Source organism: Bos grunniens, chromosome 4 (assembly GCF_055505025.1).
Source record: "Bos grunniens cultivar Pamir isolate PY7600 chromosome 4, Bosgru_T2T1.0, whole genome shotgun sequence".
Lineage (NCBI taxonomy): Eukaryota > Metazoa > Chordata > Mammalia > Artiodactyla > Bovidae > Bos > Bos grunniens.
This window is the reverse complement of record NC_141168.1, coordinates 98,591,519-98,614,692: the sequence shown is the minus strand read 5'-3', so window position 1 is coordinate 98,614,692 and position 23,174 is coordinate 98,591,519. Positions and strand designations below refer to the sequence as shown.

The following is a 23,174-nucleotide window of genomic DNA, read 5'->3' as shown; positions in this document are numbered from 1 at the left end:
AGCGACTTCACTTTCACTTTTCACTTTCATGCATTGGAGAAGGAAATGGCGACCCATTCCAGTGTGCTTGCCTGGAGAATCCCAGGGATGGGGGAGCCTGGTCTGCCATCTCTGGGGTTGCACAGAGTCGGACACGACTGAAGCGACTTAGCAGCAGCAGTAACAGCAGTTTGATTAAATCTACCTTTTCAGAGTGTATATTAAACATACTTATTTTAAAACATACTCTAATTAGACCAATTCTTTTGAGACTAGTTTCAACTTTGTCATGATATTTTGGGTTGTATGTGTGAAAACTTATGATCTAAGGGACTTTTGAAGGGACAATATTATAGTATGATATCTCTTCTGCTGGCTCAAAGACCAGGGTAATAATGCAGAAATGTATGCTCTCTTAATCTCCTGGTTCTGTTTTTGTACTTGTCAGTTAGGTAGCTATTCTCTTCATCATTAAAACTAGGGTCCCAGAAGGAAATCTGTGTATTGAGTGATTTAATAGGTAAAGATACAAAAATGTAGCTTTGAAGATTTACTCATAATATGTCACATATGATTGTTAAAGATCAAGCTAGTTAACTTTTCATCATAGAGAAATAATTTCTTAAAAAGGAGTACTAACAAAAATGATTCAATAAGTGTTTCTAATTTTAGACAAGTTCTTGATAGTTTAACCTTATTCATCACAAAGTGAACAGTTTTTAAATTTTCAAAAAATCAGAGTATTCTTCCAGATACATTTAAATTGCCAAACAAAAGAAATAACTTTTAAAAAATGCTCTTTAATACCCTGGAATATCGGGAAAATGTAAAATGAATTTTTTTTACTATTTTTTCAGTAGTGAGCAACTGAACTGAATTGAACTGAACTGAAAATGATTTTGATATGATTATATTCAAATACAAAGAATCAGTTCATAATTTTGGTTTTGTGTCACTAAAACATGGGTTGAAAAGTTAAGATGCAGATAAGAGAATTTAACACATTTCCTTCATTTTTGCAGCAGCATTAATTATGAGATGTAACAATTTAGTAACAGCTGTTTAGAGAAAAAATTATAATGAGCATATTATTGATGTATCTAGATTTCAGAAATGTTAATTATAGATGTAAATATACATTATGCATCAGTTCAGTTCACTCACTCACTCATGTTCTGCTCTTTGCCACTGTGACTCCATGGACTGCAGCACACCAGGCTTCCCTGTGCATCACCAACTCTTGGAACTTGCTCAAACTCGTATCCTTTGAGTTGGTGATGCCATCCAACCATCTCATCCTCTGTCATCCCCTTCTCCTGCCTTCAAACTTTCCCAGCATCAGGGTCTTTTCCAATGAGTCAGTTCTTCGTATCAGGTGGCCAAAATATTGGAGTTTCAGCTTCAGCATCAGTTCTTCCAATGAATATTCAGGACTGATTTCCTTTAGATTGATTGGTTTGATCTTACACCCCAAGGGACTCTCAAAAGGCTTCTCCAACACCACAGTTCAAAAGTATCAATTCTTCAGTGCTAAGCTTTCTCTATGGTCCAGCTCTCACATCCATACATGACTACTGGAAAAATGATAGCTTTGATTATAAAGAACCTTTGTCAGCAAAGTAATGTCTCTGCTTTTTAATATGCCATCTAGGTTTGTCATAGCTTTCCTTCCAAGGAGCAAGTGTCTTTTAATTTCATGGCTGCAGTCACCATCTGCAGTGAATTTGGAGCCCAAGAAAATAGTCTGTTACTGTTTCCATTGTTTCCCCAAATATTTGCCATGAAGTGATGGGACCAGATGCCATGATCTTAGTTTTTTGAATGTTGAGTTTTAAGCCAACTTTTTCACTATGCTCTTTAACTTCATCAAGAGGCTGTTAGTTCCTCTTTGTTTTCTGCCATAAGGGTGGTGTCATCTGCATACCTAAGGCTATTGATATTTCTCCTGGAAATCTTGATTCTAGCTTGTGCTTCATCCAGCCCAGCATTTTGCATGATGTACTCTGCATGTAAGTTAAATAAGCAGGGTGACACTATACAGTTTGATGTACTTCATTTCCCAATTTGCAACCAGTTTCACAAATTGCCAACATCTTTTGGATCACAGGATAAGCAAGAGAGTTCCAGAAAAACATCCACTATTGACTATGCCAAAGCCTTTGGCAGTGTGGATCACAACAAACTGTGGAAAATTCTACAAGAGATGGGAGTACCAGACCACCTTACCTGCCTCCTGAGAAATCTGTGTGCAGGTCAAGAAGTAACATTATGCATAAATATAGACATATACACATGTGTATGCATTTATGTATGTATCTATATACATGTGTGAATACATGCACACATATGTATATATAGAGAGATATATTTTCTTCTACAGGAAGAGGAATATAATCAATGGTCTGTAGATGTGTGTGTGTCTATGTCTATGTGTGTGAGATTACCAACACTATGAAAAGGAGATCCATTTTACAGCATTTTTCCAGTTTCCATGTTGTAAGTATTTGCACCACAGATAATTTCTAGCTACTGCTACTATTAAACACAAATGGGAAGAGTGAGAGATGTATTTATAGGTATACATGAATGTGTGAGCATTAAATCTCCTAGAATCAGTTGCTTATTATTCTAGATTTGTGCCACATTAAGGAAGGAGAAGCACTGCTTAGTGTAAGTGTTCTGAATTATGGTACAGTTTCAAAAGTAAAGCATATAGAATGGAACTGTTAAGCACACTTGCTCTTTGAAAAAATACCAATTAACATAATGATTCATATTAATTGCATATATTTTTATCTAGAAAAATTAGCCTAGTATAACGTATTAATGAAAAATCTCAAATTGTTAGCTTTCTTTTTCACTGTGATCTTTGAATGTTCTGGTGACTCATAGGTTGTCTGCTTCTGCACAGATTCAAGTAAGGTTGTTTTCTTAATTTAATCAGATTCAGGTGTCTGTTTTGCGGCCATCAATGTTGCCACTGGCCTAACTACATTTTTTAGTTTTTGTGATTCAGAATTACACCTCTTTGTGAGCTTGAAATGTTCAGCAATTGCTACTCTTAGTAGAAGGAAGTGGGTGAAATCCGTGGGCTGGTTGTTGGATGACAATAGTTAGAGCTGAAGTAATTTTCCTAAGTGAGGCTGACACCTCTGCCAAAATCTTTCCATTTTGAAGCAGAATTTCTCTTGCTTGCCATGGTTGCTATCACATGTTTTGTGACTAGTCAACTCAAAAATTTTCCCTCTAATTCATAGACTATTTTTTGTACTTTATATCACCATTTTTGAAAAGTCTGAAGATTTTGCTTTCTAGAAGTACAGTCCTAACAGAACTTTTGAAAGTGCAGTTTTTTTTCAAGATTTTTGTACAAGTTGAATCTGAAGAAAAGAATAAAGACAATTCCCACTTGTAAAAACAAACAAAAAAAAGTTAAATATTAAAATTAGGCATCAATTTATTGAACAATGATTATGGTTTCCTTGTTCCATGAATACGATTTCAATGTTTTCTATAAGATAATAGCAATCTAGCTTCTAAAACTTTAAATCTCCTTGAAAACATTTAAAGGTGAACAAGAGACAAGGCAAACAATCAGAAATATAACTACAAAGAATAATTTACAATGTGACCCTATCTGTAGAAGCTAATGGCTTCTATTGCATAAGAGCCAAGCAGAACAGATTAAGAAAATTAAAAGTTTTCTAAAGAATTACTTGGCCATCTAATCATAAGTCCTTAAAAGAATTATTTGACCATCTGGTATAATTTCTTCAAATGTTATACTAATTTTAATTCAAGCCAAAAACATTAAATTGAACCTGATAAACTGTATAAAGAAAAAATCAGATGATGAGAGATTCTTAATCATGTCAAGTTAAAGTGTTTAGTTATCTCAGATTTAGAACTATGGCTTTATTACCTAAATAATCTATTTGTGGATCTGACTCAGCTACTAGTTCCGATAATATCCTTCATGAGGAAAGTTCTTGGGATTAATACTTTGTGAAAATCTATAACTTTCTCTTTATTTTAAATTGTTGCATTTCAGTGTTGGTAAATATACTTTCTTCTGTTGGGAGAGTGACATAGTCAGTGCTGTCTGGTGTGTGTGAGTGTAAGAACCAACTCTGTAAGAAAGGGAAGTCCAGATTTTTTTTAGCATTTTTACAGGTTCTGTGGTATAAATACTTGTACTTCAGTTAATTTCAAGTTATAGCTACTATTGTGCATAATTAACAAGAGATGTACACAGTCTGCCCTTGGGAGCTAGTACTTGCTCGTCTCCAGCACATCACTGGATCTAAATGATTGTTCTTTAACTATTAAGAAAATGTCAACACACAAAAGATTGAACTTAAGAACCTAAGAATTTCTGTAAGTTAAAGATTTCCCAATTTTATAATCAAAGTATCGTGATAACTCATGTTTTTTTTTTATTTTCATAGCACTTTTTTAAATAACTGAAGTTTATTTTGCTTATTAATGATGGTCTTCCAGCAACAATAAACTAACGAACTCTAAGAAATTAAGGATCAGATCTGTTTGGTAGACAATTGTGTCCCCAGAAGCTACAAAAGTACCTAGCACAAAATGAGCCTTATATTAACATTGTTAAATAAGTTTCAACCTTTAACATTGTTAAATAATTGTCCTCAGAAATTACCCAAAATACCTAGCACAAAATGGGCCTTATATTAACATTGTTAAATAAATGTCAACCTCCTAAAGTTAGGATGTTATATATCATTCCAAGTTAAATTAATGTTCAGTTTATAAGGCAAGTAGGAATTTTACTTTATTTTAAAAGTCTTGGTAACATAGCTCCAGGTGGATATATAAATTGTTACTAATTTTTGATTCCCTCTCTTTATGTACATATTCCCTTGTAATGAATAATTTTATATTGAATAAAAGAAAAATCTTCTTTTATAAGCCATATATACCAATTTGTAAGCATATTATTAAATTTTATTTTAATAATAATTAAACTCCTACAGAAATCAAGCTTGACAATGTGACCTTGAAACATAGGAATATAAAGGGAAAATAAAGATTGAAAATCGTTTTTATTGCCACTTCAACATAAAATTAACTTGGTTTATTTTTAAACCTCATATTTCAATTCTGATAACCAACTATTTATTCCTTTTTTATAATCCATTTGAAATAATTATTTAGCATTCACCATGTGTGCTGCTAAGTACAGTTATCATCTTGAATTTCCAAGCCAGGCTTCAGCAATATGTGAACCGTGAACTTCCAGATGTTCAAGCTGGTTTTAGAAAAGGCAGAGGAACCAGAGATCAAATTGCCAACATCCGCTGGATCATGGAAAAAGCAAGAGAGTTCCAGAAAAACATCTATTTCTGCTTTATTGACTATGCCAAAGCCTTTGACTGTGTGGATCACAATAAACTGTGGAAAATTCTTCAAGAGATGGGAATACCAGACCACCTGACCTGCCTCCTGAGAAACCTGCATGCAGGTCAGGAAGCAACAGTTAGAACTGGATATGGAACAACAGACTGGTTCCAAATAGGAAAAGGAGTATGTCAAGGCTGTATATTGTCACCCTGTTTATTTAACTTATATGCAGAGTACATCATGAGAAACACTGGACTGGAAGAAAAACAAGCTGGAATCAAGATTGCCAGGAGAAATATCAATAACCTCAGATATGCAGATGACACCACCCTTATGGCACAAAGTGAAGAGGAACTCAAAAAGCTCTTGATGAAAGTGAAAGAGGAGAGTGAAAAAGTTGGCTTGAAGCTCAACATTCAGAAAACGAAGATCATGGCATCCGGTCCCATCACTTCATGGGAAATAGATGGGGAAACAGTAGAAACAGTGTCAGACTTTATTTTTCTGGGCTCCAAAATCACTGCAGATGGTGACTTCAGCCATGAAATTAAAAGACACTTACTCCTTGGAAGGAAAGTTATGACCAACCTAGACAGCATATTCAAAAGCAGAGACATTGCTTTGCCAACAAAGGTTTGTCTAGTCAAGGCTATGGTTTTTCCTGTGGTCATGTATGGATGTGAGAGTTGAACTGTGAAGAAGGCTGAGTGCCGAAGAATTGATGCTTTTGAACTGTGGTGTTGGAGAAGACTCTTGAGAGTCCCTTGGACTGCAAGGAGATCCAACCAGTCCATTCTAAAGGAGATCAGCCCTGGGATTTCTTTGGAAGGAATGATGCTAAAGCTGAAACTCCAGAACTTTGGCCACCTCATGCGAAGAGTTGACTCATTGGAAAAGACTCTGATGCTGGGAGGGATTGGGGGCAGGAGGAGAAGGGGACGACAGAGGATGAGATGGCTGGATGGTATCACTGACTCGATGGATGTGAGTCTCAGTAAACTCCGGGAGTTTGTGATGGACAGGGAGGCCTGGTGTGCTGCGATTCATGGGGTCACAAAGAGTCGGACATGACTGAGCGACTGATCTGATCTGATCTGATCTGATCAGCCTTTTTGGAGAAGGAAATGGCAACCCACTCCAGTATTCTTGCCTGGAAAACTCCATGGACAAAGGAGCCTGGTGGGCTATAGTCCATGGGGTCACAAAGAGTCAGACACAAGTGAGCAACTAACACACACACACACGTGTGTTAATAACTTTTTAATCTGTTGGTTGCATAGTGAAAAATACAGCATAACAATCTTAGAGTAAATATATTTTAATCCTGCTGCTGCTGCTAAGTTGCTTCAGTCATGTCTGACTCTGTGCGACCCCATAGACGGCAGCCCACCAGGCTCCCCCGTCCCTGGGATTCTCCAGGCAAGAACACTGGAGTGGGTTGCCATTTCCTTCTCCAGTGCATGAAAGTGAAAAGTGAAAGTGAAGTCACTCATTTGTGTCCAACTCTTCCCAACCCCATGGACTGCAGCCTACCAGGCTCCTCTGCCCATGGGATTTTCTAGGCAAGAGTACTGGAGTGGGTTGCCATTGCCTTCTCCATTTTAATGCTAGATAATGTAAAGAAGAAATTAACACAACAGTGATATGAGCTCTTAGAAAAGTAAATGGATTACAGAGATAATCCCATATTTTAATTGAATGGTCAGGGAATTTTTTCTAAACAGTGCTATTCCAGATGAAAACCCAAGAACATGAAGGAATGAGAAGGCAATTGAAGCTGCAACTATCAGTTTGGATAGCCCAAGAAGCAGGATAAACCCAGTGTTGCTGGAGTAATGTAAGGGAAAGGATAATGAAAACTGATACCAAAGAGTAGGCCTGGTGATTTCATCTCAGCTCCCATGGGCCATGTGGAGGAGCTTCAATTTTACTTTAATTTACTATATCTGTGTTGGGAAAACATAGGAGATTCATGAAAAGAGAAGTGGTGAGATCTGAACTAGAATATTTCAAGATGTTTCTGTCTATAATGGAAATAATAGATTGTAAGGAAACATGTAAAACCTGATATATTACTTAGGAAGCTCTTGCAGATGAGAGAGGATAAAGGTGTTGTCAGAAATATTGCAAAAACAGAGTTTCCAGGGACTCACTAATGGATGATTATAAGATTATGAAGAAAAGAGAAGTAAAAAAGGTTCTAAGTTCAGTCTGAACAACTCAAAAAATTATAGTGCTGTTTCCAGAACTGGGAAGACTAGAGATGGCACGGGTTATGTCACATAGGTATTTATCATATGAATCTGAAGCTCAAGGAGGAACTCAGAACTAAAGATATATTGGACAGACTCACTGAGATGTGGATGATATTTGCATCCTTGAAGCTAGATGAGATCATTAGTGGGGGAATGTAACTAGAGAAGAGGACAATGCTAAGAACTGAGCAAAGGACCACTCCACCCTTCAGTGACCCAACTTACCAGGAAGATCTAGCAAGAGATGAAGAAACTGAAGCCAATGAGGCTGGAAAAAACTGAGTATGATTTCTCTAAAATACGAGCATAAAAAACATTTCAAAGAGAGAATAATCAACTGAATCAGTTAAATCGTGTAAAGGAAGAAACACAGATTGAGCTTTATAATTTGACTGGAGCAATTTCACTAGAGCTGTAGAGAAGGAAACCTAATTGGGATTGAACTAAAGAGAAAGTGAAAAAAGTAAGTGGATAGAGCAGGATATGAAACTCTTCTAAGGGGCTTGGCTATAGAGGGAGGTAGATAAACAGATGGGAGCTAAAGAGGGTTCCAACATATGGGTTCAGAAAAGTTTTTATTGTTATTGTTTGGGTTTTAGTAAAATGATATATTGAAGCATATTTTGATGGAAATGATTATAGTAGGACAAGAAAAAAACAAAGAAAATGTTTAAGTAGTCAAGAGGAAATTTAACACACAGTGGCCAGATATAGAAGCAGAACACATACATTTATTGTAACAAGAGAAATGGAAACTTGACCTGAAGGTAGAAAGAATAAGGTATGTCTCTTCTGGTTGTTACTGTTTTATCTTTGAAATGAAGAGTGAAGATTTGACAATGGGAAGAATGGGTGTAGAAGGTTAGAGGAAGAAAGTAGAAAATAGTCAACTCAAGAATTTGAGAAGTAATGATAGTAGAATTGTTACGGACATTTTGGGACAGCTTAAGATTGCTGTCATGCATGAAAATGAGACCAGACAGCATAAGGATGTGTTTGTGTGTGTGTGTGTGTGTGTGTGTGCGTGTGTGTGTATTTTGCAACTTGAAGTGTCCAGATGAAATCAAGAATATTTAAATACTATAGAGATGAGTCTTTTCTAATTAGTCATGATATGTAAAAGGTATTCCACCGTGATAAAGGTTTCAATAAAACCAGGATGATAAAATGAATTACTCTTAAAATATACCGAGTAAAGCTTAACATCAAAGAACTAAATCTGTAAATCACACTATGAAATTTCCAACATTTCTCTCAGTTAATTTTAAGTATATACAAAGTCACAATGGCAATTAGAAATTTGAGAATCATTGAAAATCTGGACCAAATGGAGATACATAGAAAACTACAGTTAACATCTAAAGAAAGCATATTTTTCCTAGTAGGCATGGAACATTTACCAAAATTGATCCTATACTAGTTTATTAAAGGAAACATTTCATATGATTTAATTTATATATTAGAATATGCTCTTTGACCCCAGATAAATTAACCCAGAACAAAGTAACAAAAAGAGCATTAGAAGATTTGGGAGAATGACATTGAAACATGTAAAATATCATGTAAGAAACGAGTTGCCAGTCCAGGTTCGATGCACGATACTGGATGCTTGGGGCTAGTGCACTGGGACGACCCAGAGGGATGGTATGGGGAGGGAGGAGGGAGGAGGGTTCAGGATGGGGAACACAGGTATACCTGTGGTGGATTCATTTCGATATTTGGCAAAACTAATACAATTATGTAAAGTTTAAAAATAAAATAAAATAAAATAAAATCACAATTAAATAATACACTGTTAAGTAATTTAATTCTAAAAGAATACTCAATATCGTTAATCATTGAGAAAAAGCAAATTGTATTTCCAACAACACACCACCAGACCACATTAAAACTTCTAAGATTAAAGACTGACAATATTTGATGAGAATGTGCTTTACAGCAAGTGAAATTATCATGCAGAATGGTGTGGGTGTAAATGAGTACAACTGTGATCAACACCTCAATCGTTTGGCAGTATCCACTAATGCATCGAGTTGGACAAGACTGAGTGAGAATGTTCCATTGATCTGTATTTCTGTCTTTGTGCCAGTACCATACTGTCTTGATAACTGTGGCTTTGTAGTAGAGCCTGAAGTCAGGTAGGTTGATTCCTCCAGTTCCATTCTTCTTTCTCAAGATAGCTTTGGCTATTCGAGGTTTTTTGTATTTCCAAAAAACCTCGAAAAAGGCAGCCTTCAGAATGGGAGAAAATAATAGCAAATGAAGCAACCGACAAACAACTAATCTCAAAAATATACAAGCAACTCCTACAGCTCAACTCCAGAAAAATAAATGACCCAATCAAAAAAGGGGCCAAAGAACTAAATAGACATTTCTCCAAAGAAGACATACAGATGGCTAACAAACACATGAAAAGATGCTCAACATCACTCATTATCAGAGAAATGCAAATCAAAACCACTATGAGGTACCATTTCACTCCAGTCAGAATGGCTGCGATCCAAAAGTCTACAAGCAATAAATGCTGGAGAGGGTGTGGAGAAAAGGGAACCCTCTTACACTGTTGGTGGGAATGCAAACTAGTACAGCCACTATGGAGAACAGTGTGGAGATTCCTTAAAAAACTGGAAATAGAACTGCCTTATGATCCAGCAATCCCACTGCTGGGCATACACACTGAGGAAACCAGAAGGGAAAGAGACACGTGTACCCTGATGTTCATCACAGCACTATTTATAATAGCCAGGACACGGAAGCAACCTAGATGTCCATCAGCACATGAATGGATAAGAAAGCTGAGGTACATATACACAATGGAGTATTACTCAGCCATTAAAAAGAATACATTTGAGTCAGTTCTAATGAGGTGGATGAAACTGGAGCCTATTATACAGAGTGAAGTAAGCCAGAAAGAAAAACACCAATACAGTATACTAACGCATACATATGGAATTTAGAAAGATGGTAACAATAACCCTGTGTACAAGACAGCAAAAGAGACACTGATGTATAGAGCAGTCTTATGGACTCTTTGGGAGAGGGAGAGGGTGGGAAGATTTGGGAGAATGGCATTGAAACATGTATAATATCATGTATGAAATGAGTTGCCAGTCCAGGTTCGATGCACGATACTGGATGCTTGGGGCTGGTGCACTGGGATGACCCAGAGGGATGGTATGGGGAAGGAGGAGGGAGGAGGGTTCAGGGTGGGGAACACATGTATACCTGTGGTGGATTCATTTCGATATTTGGCAAAACTAATACAATATTGTAAAGTTTAAAAACAAAAAAAAAAAGACTGAGTGAGAATGTACGCATCCACTAATGAAAAATATAGACAGTTAGTTTTCACCCAACAATTCTATTCCTGTGTATATAAAACTGTGTAAATGCACCAAAAGACACACGAGACTGCATTTTGCAGCACAGCTCATAATGGCCACAAAATTTAAGCAACCCAAAATAATGACATATTCATATGTTCATATAATATACATATACAATAAATCTGAACAAACTAGAGCTATAGTTACAGCATAAGTGAATCATACAAACTTAAGGCTGAACAAAATATAACAGACACCAAAGAGTACATACAATATGATTCCATTTGTGAAAATCTCAAAAATAGTAAAATTTTGACTGAAGTGATAAAAGTCAAGCTAAGGACTACCATACGGGTGAGATTTTGTTGTTATTGTTGTTGTTCAGCCACTAAGTTGTGTTCAAAGAGTTGTGTTCAACTCTTTGCAACCCCATGGACTGCACACCAGGCTTCCCTGTCCTTTGCTATCCCTTGAAATTTGCTCATATTCACGTCCACTGAGTTGGTGATATGTGAGATAGAGAAGATTGTTCAGACAGATTGATACATGATGGCAACCCACTCCAGTATTCTTGCCTGGAAAATCCCATGGATGGAGGAGCCTGGTAAGCTACAGTCCATGGGGTCATGAAGAGTTGGACGCGACTGAGCAAATTCACTCACTCACTCACTCACATGGCCTTGTTTACTGTATGAAATTTCATCTATGTGATAGTTTTTTCACACCTATATTTGTTTAATTTTTTTTTAAAGAAAGTAAAGTTGGAGAGAAAAGAATGGCATATATACATATATATATATATATATATATATACCATTTTATATCAAGCTGTATACATCCATATATAGGTCTATATATAGAGAGAAAGAGACCTACCATGGATGTATACAGCTTGATATAAAATTAGCCTTTCAAATTTATCATGTAAGAAATTCATCTCCCTTCATCCAGTCCTTAACCTATAGTACATAGGCCATCAACAGTTGCCAAACAACATTGGTATTTTCACTGCCTAAATGACCAGTGTTCCAGAAAAGCCAGGAGGTCAGGGTTATTCCAGAGGGTTATTCCAGGGTTAATCCAGAGATAGAATAAAGTCTGAGACATTTTGACTTTGAGGCTAATGATGAGAACCATAAGTTTCAGAAACAGACAGTAGCTCCATTCAGGCAATAATTCTCACCTATCCTGTTATCAGTGACCAGGTTGAACTACACCTTAGGTTAAGCCTGTGATTCCCCATCACATCATCTTTACTTTCATGGCATCTAAGTTTCTTGACTGTACTCGACTTTCAGCAAATGTTTGTTCATTTGAGTTTTGTATTTAAAAGAAATGTCAGTTCTAACTAGAATTTTCAGGTCTATCACGGTTGTCTTTTCAGACAACCAGATGAAGTATAGAAAGTTTAGATGAACAGATACTTTTTCTTTCTAAGTGGAAAACAAAATATTTAATTGCTTGGATGACTTGGTACTTTTGTATTGTAAAGGTGCACACATCTGAAGACATTATGCGTATTATTTTACCTGTTAAAAAAGATAATGTTATTTCCATATCCTTAAAGATAATCACTTGTTATTTAAAATCATGTGTTAATTTTTATGAAGTTATGTAGTTTCATTCTAGTGATCTCTTGGCTGATATTCAAAGATTATCCTGCATTTCTAGCCTTACCAGCACCAAATACCCAGTTTCAAACCCATGATTCCCACAGTAGTTGGAGTTGTCTATACTGCGTATGTGTGAGAGCCTACTAAGTTGTTTCAATCATGTCCAACTCTTTGCAACATTATGGACTGTAGCCTGCCAGACTCCTCTGTCCATGGGATTCTCCAGGCAAGAATACTGCAGTCAGTTGCCATGCCCTGCTCCAGGAGATCTTACTGACCCAGGGATGGAATCTATATCTCTTATGTCTCCTTCATTGGCGAGCAGGTTCTTTATCACTAGCACCACCTGGGAAATCCTGTATATAATGTGTTAGCCAGGATTCCGTTTCCCAGGTCATATCTGCTACATCAAAGGTCTTTCCACTTGCTTTCCCTGCCTGTTTCCACATGTGTCTCTACAATACGTCCCCATCCTTGCACTTCTAGGTTAAATTCTGCCTGCCCCAGGAGGCTCTCTCTTTTCTCCATCTTCTCTTCAACCTTACTTAATACAATCATAATTGATAGATTCCTTCCACACTTTCCTCTAGGAACTTAACTGGTATTTTATAATTTTTGTTTTCATAGCTTCTCTTTTACTGAAGTTACATATATGTGTCCTCAGTCACTTAAGTTGTATGACTCTTGGCAATCCTATGGACCATAACCGACAAGGCTCCTCTGTCCATGGGCTTTTCCCAGCAAGAACACTGGAGTGGGTTGCCATCTTCTTCTCCAGGGGATCTTCCCTCAAACTCAAGTCTCCTGTATTGCAGGCAGATTCTTTACTGCTGAGCCACCGGGAAGCCCACTTATACAAATGGCTGCCTGCATTTCTAAATTGTGAACACTTAAGACTTATGTTAGTTCTCTTTCTATTTCCCTCTGCTCCAGAGTACTTCTAAGGTGCATTTAAGGATAAAATTTGCCTAAACTTTTTTTGCTTAACTTGGTTGAACTTCTTAAAAGTCCCAAGCTTGTATAGCTTTTTCTCAGAAAGGTATAATGCCTTATGTCTACATCTGCCCTTAAACATTTCTATTCAATTTTTACCCCATTTCTTTACTTGACAATGTTCACAATTGGCCAGGAGCCCGGTTACTGAGCTATCTTCTTTACCAACATATGGCTATATCTGAATGATGGTGCTGGACTTGAGTGCACTCATTTAAGTCTAATGAGGTCCACAGAGGTGACTGTATGACTCATGACATGAAGTCATTTTTCCAATTAGCATTCTGACAAATGCATTAGAAGGAGAACCCTTTCAATAGATTTCCACAGCTGCTGAAGGGATCAGGTGTCAGAAGATTTTCAGCTTTGTTCTGCTGTTCTGGTCAAATAACTTATTTTTACCCAGACTACATCTTGATGCAGCTGGTGGTGATCATATGTCATCTGAGTCTGACACCAGTTTAAAAACGGTCCTTATTACTGTACTATGGCTACAGAAATTTCAAGAAGGATCAGCTACAACTTTTGATTGAGTCATTCACCTTTCTCAAAAAGTGAGATTATTTCCATATACTATAATACAGGATATCTTTTCAAGAACTACACCATGCATGAGATTTAACACTCAGTGTAAAGGATATATTTGCAAGCATAATAAAAGGGAGTCAAAACACATCTGTTATCCTGTAATAACACCTAATTCCACTTTGGTCTATCACCGCCTTTGTATTTAAAGTCAGAACATATGTTCTCATTTGAATAAAAGAAAAAAAAAAAGAGATTCCAAATCAATAGCCCTTCTCCAAGCCAATCAAATAGCACAGACTTATAGGAATTCTCTGTGAGGACAGACCTGGGGTGCTGCAAAGAAGTGAAAGAAAATACTACGGTGTTTATGCTCAAGACTGTAAGTTAGTACTTTGGGGAAATGTGGATTAAATACTTTAAAAAAGGTACTTTCCTTTTTTATTTGTTCTTTTTTATTTAATTTATAAAAGGCTTTCTCCAGGCCAGAATACTTTATTCTTTTCTTTATTATAAGAGGAATTCTCCAGGCCAGAATACTGGAGTGGGTAGCCTTTCCCTTCTCTAGGGGATCTTCCCAACCCAGGGATCAAACCCAGGTCTCCCACATTGCAGGCAGATTCTTTACCAGGTGAGCTACAAGGGAAGCCCATAAAAGGTTTAGATGTATATCATTCTAATTTGACATCTGTATACACTACTAAGTGATCTCCACCGCAAGTCTCGTTACCATGCATCACCATATAGCTGACCCCTTCACTAATTCTGCTCACCCCCCAACCCCTTTCCCTCTCTGGCAACCACTCATCTGTTCTCTGGATCTATGGATTTGTTTTCATTATTTTGTTTGCTCATTTGTTTGAAGTCTTTTTTAGACTTTGCATATAAGTGAAATAATATGGTATTTTTCTTTTCATAATACCATCAAATTCCATTCATGTTATCACAAATGGCAGGATTTCATTTTTTTATGGATGGGTAGCATTTCACTGTGTGTATGTGTGTGTTTGTGTGTGTGTGTGTGTACACATTTTTATATATCACATCTTTATCCATTTACCCACTGACAAATACTTCGACTGTCTTTATCTTGGTTACAAATAATGTTGCAGTGAACACAGGGGTGCATGGGTCTTTTGAGTTGTGTTTGTGTTCTTTGGATAAATGTCTAGAAGTGGAATAGGTGAGGCACATGGTGGTCTTATTCTTAAATTTTTGAGGACTCTCCATAATACTTTCCAAAGTGGCTACACCAGTTTCCAGCCCCACCCACAGTATATGAAGGTTCTTTTTTTTCTACATTCTTTCCAACTTTTGCTATTTATTGTTGTTGTTTTATTTAGTAGTAGCCTTTCTAACAGGTGTGGGGTGAGATCTACTGTGGTTTTTGATTTGCATTTCCCTAGTAATTAGTGATCTGTAACATCTTTTCATGTGCCTGTTGTCTATCTACATGGATTCTTTGAAACAATGTCAATTCAGATTCATTATCAGCTTTTTAATTGGATTGTTTGGTTTTTCTTGAATTGTGTAAGTTTTTGATGTATTGGATATTAACCTTTTATCAGATTTGCAAATATTTTCTTCTATAAATTTCTTAATGTAAAATTTCCTAACAGTTAAGGAATTGTAGATTTTCTACAGAACTTTGAGTATTATTTCTCAAGAAATTCCCAAAAAATAAAAATAGTTTTCGTAAGCTTGTTTGCATGAAAGATAAGCATAAATGCAAAAGATGGGTAATTAACCAAATTTTAGAAATGTGATCCTCAAAAACAAACAGAATTTAATTTCCTTGAATCTAAGTCAGTAAGGAAAATCAATAAGAAAAGGGCTTCCAATGCCCTTCTACAGAAAAGTGCCCAATTAAATTTAATTCCACCACTGGTCATATCCTATAGGCATTTGTTTTCAGACATTTCAGATTTTGTTTGTGCTGTCACTAAAGTCACATTTTGGGATATTTGATGATGATCTAGTGGGGAGAAAGAGTGACCTGAACTATGTTCCCTTTTCTTGGGATTTGCAGCAATGTTATAGGCATTTATTGTTCTGATTATTCAAATACTACAGTATTTATGTGTAGAAAAGGGAAATCAATTTGATCAATATATTCTTTACACCTTATACATGTTTCCCAGAAACTAAATATGGAATTTAACTTAAAAAATACTGTTCCTATTAAAGGTGTTAACATGCACGTGACCCTTCAATAGCACATGCTATTTTTTGAGCTGCATGGTCCTACTTACGGGCAAATGTTTTCAGTAAGTACATGTTACAGCACTCCAGTCTCTAAGGTTGGTTAAATCTGCAGATGTAGAACCACAAATGCAGAGAGCTGACTGTGAAGTTTTATGCAAATTTTCTACTGTACAGATTGTCAGCCCCCCTAACCTTTGTGTTGTTCAAGGGTCAGCTGTATTCCTATCAACTGCTATCTTGCCTCCCCTAGAATAAAACAATTTTATCAGTTGTTTTTCAGAAACCTGTTTAAGAATAATTTAAGGATTATTATTCATCTGGTCCTCTTATAAAGAAGAAAATTAATGATTCCACTGAGAATAGAAAAGAGGAAATATAATAAAAATGAAACTAAAAGAGCTTTCATTAAGGAAAGAAAAGAGCATACTTTGAGTTCTATTTTTCAAAAGAGTATTCAGTTCAAGCTTCATTTGAGGAACAAAAATCACATGTAAGACACATGGTTATTTCTTATCAGCTGGCATCATTGATGAGCCAAAGGTTCTCTTGCCTTTTATGGAATTAAAATTGTATTCAGATACAATGAAGTTCTATACCATTGAGGCTATGCTTGAAAGTGTTGAAACTTTTTCTGTTAACAAAAACAGCTACATCAATCAACAAACAATAACCCAGAGACCATATCTAACTCATGCCTGTTGTAAATAAAACTTTATTGAAATACAGCCACACCCATTCCTTTAGGTACTGTGTATGGCTGCTTTCTTGAAGTTGTTGTTCAGTTGGTAAGTCATGTCTGACTCTTAGCAACTCCATGGACTACAGCATACCAGGCTTCCTTGTCCTTCACCATTTCCTGGAGTTTACTCAAACACATGTCCTTTGAGTCATGATGCAATCCAACCATCTCATCCTCCGTCATCCCCTTCTCCTCCTGTCTTCAATCTTTCCCAGCATCAGGGTCTTTTCCAATGAGTTGGCTCTTCGCATCAGGTCATCAGAGTATTGGAACTTCAGCTTTAGCATTAGTCCTTCCAGTGAAGATTCAGGACTGATTTCCTTTGGGATTGACTAGTTTGATTTCCTTGCTGTCCAAGGGACTCTCGAGAGTCTTCTCAAGCACCACAATTTGAAAGCATCAATTCTTCGGCACTCAGCATACTTTATGGTTCAACTCTCACATCCCTAAATGACTACTGGAAAAATTATAGCTTTGAAAATACAGACTTTTGTCAGCCAATTAATATCTCTGCTTTTTAATATGCTGTCTAGTTTTGTCATGGCTTCTCTTCCAAGGAGCAAGCATCTGTTAATTTCATGGTGGCAGTCACCATCCACAGTGACTTTGGAGACCAAGAAAATAAAGTCTCTCACCGTTTCCATTGTTTCCCCACCTATTTGCTATGAAGTGATGGGAACAGATGCCATGTTCTTAGTTTTTTGAATCTTGAGTATGAAGCCAGCTTTTTTACTCTCCTCTTTCACTTTCAAGAGGCTCTTTAGTTGCTCTTTGCTTTCTGCCATTAGGGTGGTATCATCTGTGTATCTGAGATTGTTCTTATTTGTCCCAGTAATCTTGATTCCAGTTTGGAATTAATCCAGCCCAGCATTTTACATGATGTACTCTGCATACAAGTTAAAAAAGCAGGGTGACAATATAGCCTTGACATACTCCTTTCCCAATTTGGAACCAGTTCATTTTTCCATGTCAGGTTCTAACAGTTGCTTCTTGACCTGCATATAGGTTCCTCATGAGGTAGGTAAGGTGGTCTGGTATTCCTATCTCTTTAAGAATTTTCCACAGTTTGTTGTAATCCACACAGTCAAAGACTTTAGCATAGTCAATGAAGCAGAAGTATATATTTTTCTTGAATTCTCTTGCTTTTCCTATGTTCCAGTGGTTGTTGGCAGTTTGATGTCTGGTTCCTCTGCCTTTTCTAAATCCAGCTTGTACATCTGGAAGTTGTCAGTTCATGTACTGGTGAAGCCTGTGCTGTGCTATTCTTAGTCACTCAGTCATGTCCAACTCTTTGTGACCCAACGGACTGTAGCCTGCCAGGTTCCTCTGTCCCTGGGATTCTCCAGGAAAGAATACTGGAGTGGGTTGCCATTTCCTCTTCCAGGCGATCTTCCCAACTCAGGGATTGAACCCAGATCTCCCACATTGCAGGCAGATTCTTTACCACCTGAACTACCAGGGAAGCCCTGTTGAAGCCTAGCCTGAAGGATTTTGAGCAGAAACAAAGGCAGAAATGAGTAGTTGCAACAGAGATAAAATAGTCACTCTAGCTCTTTACTGAAAATGTTTGCTAATGCTTGAAATTCATCTTTGATTTCTAATTATTATATTGCAAATAGTATTATCTTCTTAAACCTAATAAGACTCAATTATTAAAGGACTACGTTCACAATATCAAAAAGTTAACATTCTCCTTGTGTGAAAGAAGTGAAAGTCACTCAGTCATGTCCAACTCTTTTTGACCCCGTGGACTATGCAGTCCATGGAATACTCCTGCCAGAATACTGAAGTGGGTAGCCTTTCGCTTCTCCAGGGGATCTTCCCAACCTAGGGATCAAAGTCAGGTCTCCTGCATTGCAGGCAGATTCTTTACAAACTGAGCTATGCACTCCCAAATAGCTAATTTATTCATACCATTTAAGACAAGTTAGAAAATATATCAAAAGGAAAGTTAAAAATAACGAATCTTGCTCAGCACAGTTCTTAAGAGTAAACTTGTAAGTATCTTTCAACACTAAAGATTATAATGAAATATAAATTTGGAAATATTTGAAATATTATGCAGTTTCCTTCCAGTTATTCAAATTTAGATATATATATATTTCATTCTTTTATGTAATATTTAATCTTCTATAATGCTAGGTATAAAACACATTTTTGCATCTATAAAAAATATGGTGGTCTAAAAAAGTCATCAATAATTTAAGTTGAACATCTTCAAAGAAAGCATATCTTAGGTGGTATATACTTGGATGAGGACTTGCTATCTAGAGATCACACTGAAGTAATAAGCATCCATGTCTGTCTATTACTCAAAATAGACCTATAGGAAGTCTCCTTTAACTAGTTCTTAAAGGAAAAATTTACATAACTTGCTTTCTCCTGAAGACACAGAGAACATAATACAGCTTCAGGCCTCTAATCCTGAGTCAGTCATCGATCCTCTTTAGAGTAAATCTAGTAGTAAACCTACTAGTTTCTTTGGTGCCTCAGACAGTAAAGAATCTGCCTACAATGCAGGAGACCCAGATTGGACCCTGGGTCGAGAAGATCCCTTGCAGAAGGGAATGGCTACCTGCTTCAGTATTCTTGCCTAGAGAATTCCATAGACAGAGGAGTCTGGCAGTCTACAGTCCATGGGATCACAAAGAGTCAGACACGACTGAAGCAACTTAGCACATGCACACACAGACATACACACACACACACACACACACACACTAGTGTCTTTACACATTGTTTGAAGCAGGAGCAAGATCTGTGAGAAATTATTTCACTAGACCCCAATCTTTCCAAGAAAGGGAAAGAAATGGAGGCTTTCTCCCCAAAGTTTAGTTCTAGAAGTTAGTAAAAGTGTAATTGGATTATCAAAGTAGCTAAATGGAGAATTCATTTTAGTCTGTTTAAAAATCTATGTATGTCCCTGGTGGCTCAGATGTTAAAGTGTCTGCCTGCAATGAGGCAGACCCGGGTTCGATCCCTGGGTTGGGAAGATCCCCTGGAGAAGGAAATGGCAACCCACTCCACTATTCTTGCCTGGAGAATCCAATGGACAGAGGACCCTGGTAGGCTACAGTACATGGGGTTGCAGAGTCGGACACAAATGAGCAACTTAACTTTCACTTCACTAAAACATACATACACAGGCACAGCTTTAATTAAGCCTAAAAATGAGTTCACTGCAGATGGTGACTGCAGCCATGAAATTAAAAGACGCTTACTACTTGGAAGGAAAGTTATGACCAATCTGCTGCTGCTATTGCTAAGTCGCTTCAGTCGTGTCCAACTCTGTGCGACCCCAGAGACAGAACCCTACCAGGCTCCCCCGTCCTTGGGATTCTCCAGGCAAGAACACTGGAGTGAGTTGCCATTTCCTTCTCCAATGAATGAAAGTGAAAAGTGAAAGGGAAGTCACTCAGTTGTGTCTGACTCTTAGCGACCCCATGGACTACAGCCTACCAGGGTCCTCCATCCATGGGATTTTCCAGGCAAGAGCACTGGAGTGGGGTGCCATTGCTTTCTCCGTGACCAACCTAGATAGCATATTAAAAAGCAGGGACATTACTTTGCCAACAAAGGTCCCTCTAGTCAAGGCTATGGTTTTTCCAGTAGTCATGTATGGATATGAGAGTTGGACTGTAAAGAAAGCTGAGCACCAAAGAATTGATGCTTTTGAACTGTGGTATTGGAGAAGACTTTTGAGAGTCCCTTGGGCTGCAAGGAGATCCAACCAGTCCATCCTAAGGGAGATCAGTGTTGGGTGTTCATTGGAAAGACTGACGCTGAAGCTGAAACTCCAATACTTTGGCCACCTGATGGGAAGAGCTAACTTATTTGAAAAGACCCTGGTGCTAGGAAAGATTGAGGGCAGGAGGAGAAGGGGATGACAGAGGATGAGATGGTTGGATAGCATCACCAAGTCAATGGACATGAGTTTGTGTAAATTCCAGGAGTTGGTGATAGACAGGGAGGCCTGGTGTGTAGCAGTCCATGGGGTCACAAAGAGTAGGACACAACTGAGTGACTAAACTGAACTGAAAAATGAGATCTAATTACTGGGGAAGATACAGCTAATTTAGCTATATCTTGTTACTGGCCCAGAGTGGGAGCACCCACAGGCTCTGTTCAACCCACCTTAAACTTCTGGGAAAGCACTAAAGCTATAAAAAGTATGTTACCTAAATATCTGAGACATATTAAGTAAACATGCTTCCACTCTCCAGGTTAAATGCTTGTTCACCCTTTTCTTCCCAGGGCTTTACCCAGGATCCTATATCTTTCATCAGACACACTTCCCTCCCTCATTGAAGGAGTAGAACAACCTTTTTGTTCCTTTAAGGAAGAAGGCGTGGGAAGGAAGAGGACATTTGATTTTGTTCTGTACCCATTTTAATGGATGATTCCTTGTTATCTCTAGCTTTCTAATGGATTTTAGCTAACTGACATTCACAAAGTAAAAATGTACTTTTGTAAAGAAACTGAATTAAAATTCTTCTATCTATGTTTAACAGGATAACAAACTGTCTAGTTTTGTGTTGCAAGAGTTATTTTTCTCCATGTGGACTTCCTCAAACTGAATTGACAGATTTTGAGAAATGAGAAAAGTTTAACAAGTGCTTCCTAGCTACTCAACACTTCTTTAGTAGAATTGTCACTAGGCGTCACTTCATTTGAATCCACCATACTGCCTGAGCCTCTTTTCATGCTATTCAGTAGGAATAAAAGTAAAAACTCTCTTAGTGAGCAATAACTGCCCCCAGAAAAACCATGAGCTTCCTAAGTGCAAAACACTTTAAATCAGATATGGGAAAAGTGGTTTAGTGCTAGCAACCATTAAACCGGGTGGTAGTTTAGAAAGATCATAGAAATCCAACTGTATGATAGGAATTCAGAAGCTCATACTGTGGTTTAATAGTGCTATTAACTATTACGGAGTAACAAGAAAACTGAAGCTGGTGTTGTAGTTAATATCTTAATGCTCATCTGTAGCATCCTGTGTATATTTTTATCAGCACATTGAGAAACCAAAATAAAGTAAAGCAGCTATAGGGAAGAACAATGTGACAGATGGAGTGGATGATGAGGGAAATCTTTTAAGTTATATGAAGAAACTTTGAAAGATCAAGGAATATTGAAATAGATCAAGAAAAGATTTAGAGAAGGCAAACAACATCTTTTAAACACCTAAAAGTATACCATCTGAAAAAGAGCTTAAACTTGCCCTTTAGGAATCTAAGTGAAGGAATAAGCGATGTTGCATAAAAGTTTCAAATGTCAAGATTATTGTTCAGTATAAGACAACACATTTACTCATAACCCCAGATATTCAAAGTAGGAACCTGATGCTTCAGAACCTAGTATGGTGAGCTGCTTCTCCCTGAAGATGTCCCAGCAGAGCCTGAGAAGTGGCTTTAAAGCTAAGTTTACTAGAGAGGAAAACCTGAGCAGGGTGGCTGACCTAGATGCACTTTAAGATAATCCAGACTTGTCAATTTATCTTATAAGTAATTCCTCAGTAACATGCAACAGAAAAACATGTTCAAAATAAGCAAGACTATTGAAGCATAAATCTAAAGACTTGCAACGTTCATTTTGTGTATTAATGTATAGACACAAGACAAACTGAGGATACAAGATGATTCTGGAATAAAATTTTTGTGTAAACCAGTTCAGTTCAAAAATAGGAATTGAACATTGCCATGTTATAAGTTAATTGGATGGCCAGAATTTTGTTTATTTTCATTAACAAATGCACACAAAGAAAAATAACTCTCCCTCCATAGAACATAGTAACTTTTAGATCTCTTTGTTATAAGAATTTTGACATTAAAAGAAAAGCTCCCCTGGCTCCAGAAACCTGGAACAATAAATATATTTTTATTAGCCACAAAACATTTTACTCTCATATTTCATGCAGGAGAAAACGATATCTCCATTAAATATAACAACAAAAATTAGAAGAAAATAATAAAACAGTTGATTAGAACAACAAACATCTACTATGTTCTGGAAGATCCTAAGTGAATGCAAGTGAAGGCTGGGTGCTTTCCTCTGGCTCAGCATGCGGTGTAGACACTTCCTTTTTATCACCTCAGTCCTGTCCACAGCATTGCATTAGACCAGGCAGTAAGACTAGAATTATTTAGTGGTTTCAAGTTTGAAATTCTGGTTG

General features: G+C 37.2%; 1 long non-coding RNA gene across 1 annotated transcript in view; it reads left to right on the top strand.

The window, feature by feature from the left end:
- The window catches only part of LOC147374575 (uncharacterized), an 80,222-nt gene extending 58,237 nt beyond the window's left edge, over positions 1-21,985 (top strand). Inside the window, exon 3 of the long non-coding RNA XR_015163259.1 lies at positions 21,257-21,985. This is a non-coding gene — a long non-coding RNA (uncharacterized LOC147374575). The remainder of the gene's footprint in view (positions 1-21,256) is intronic.
- The last annotated feature ends 1,189 nt before the right edge of the window (positions 21,986-23,174 follow it).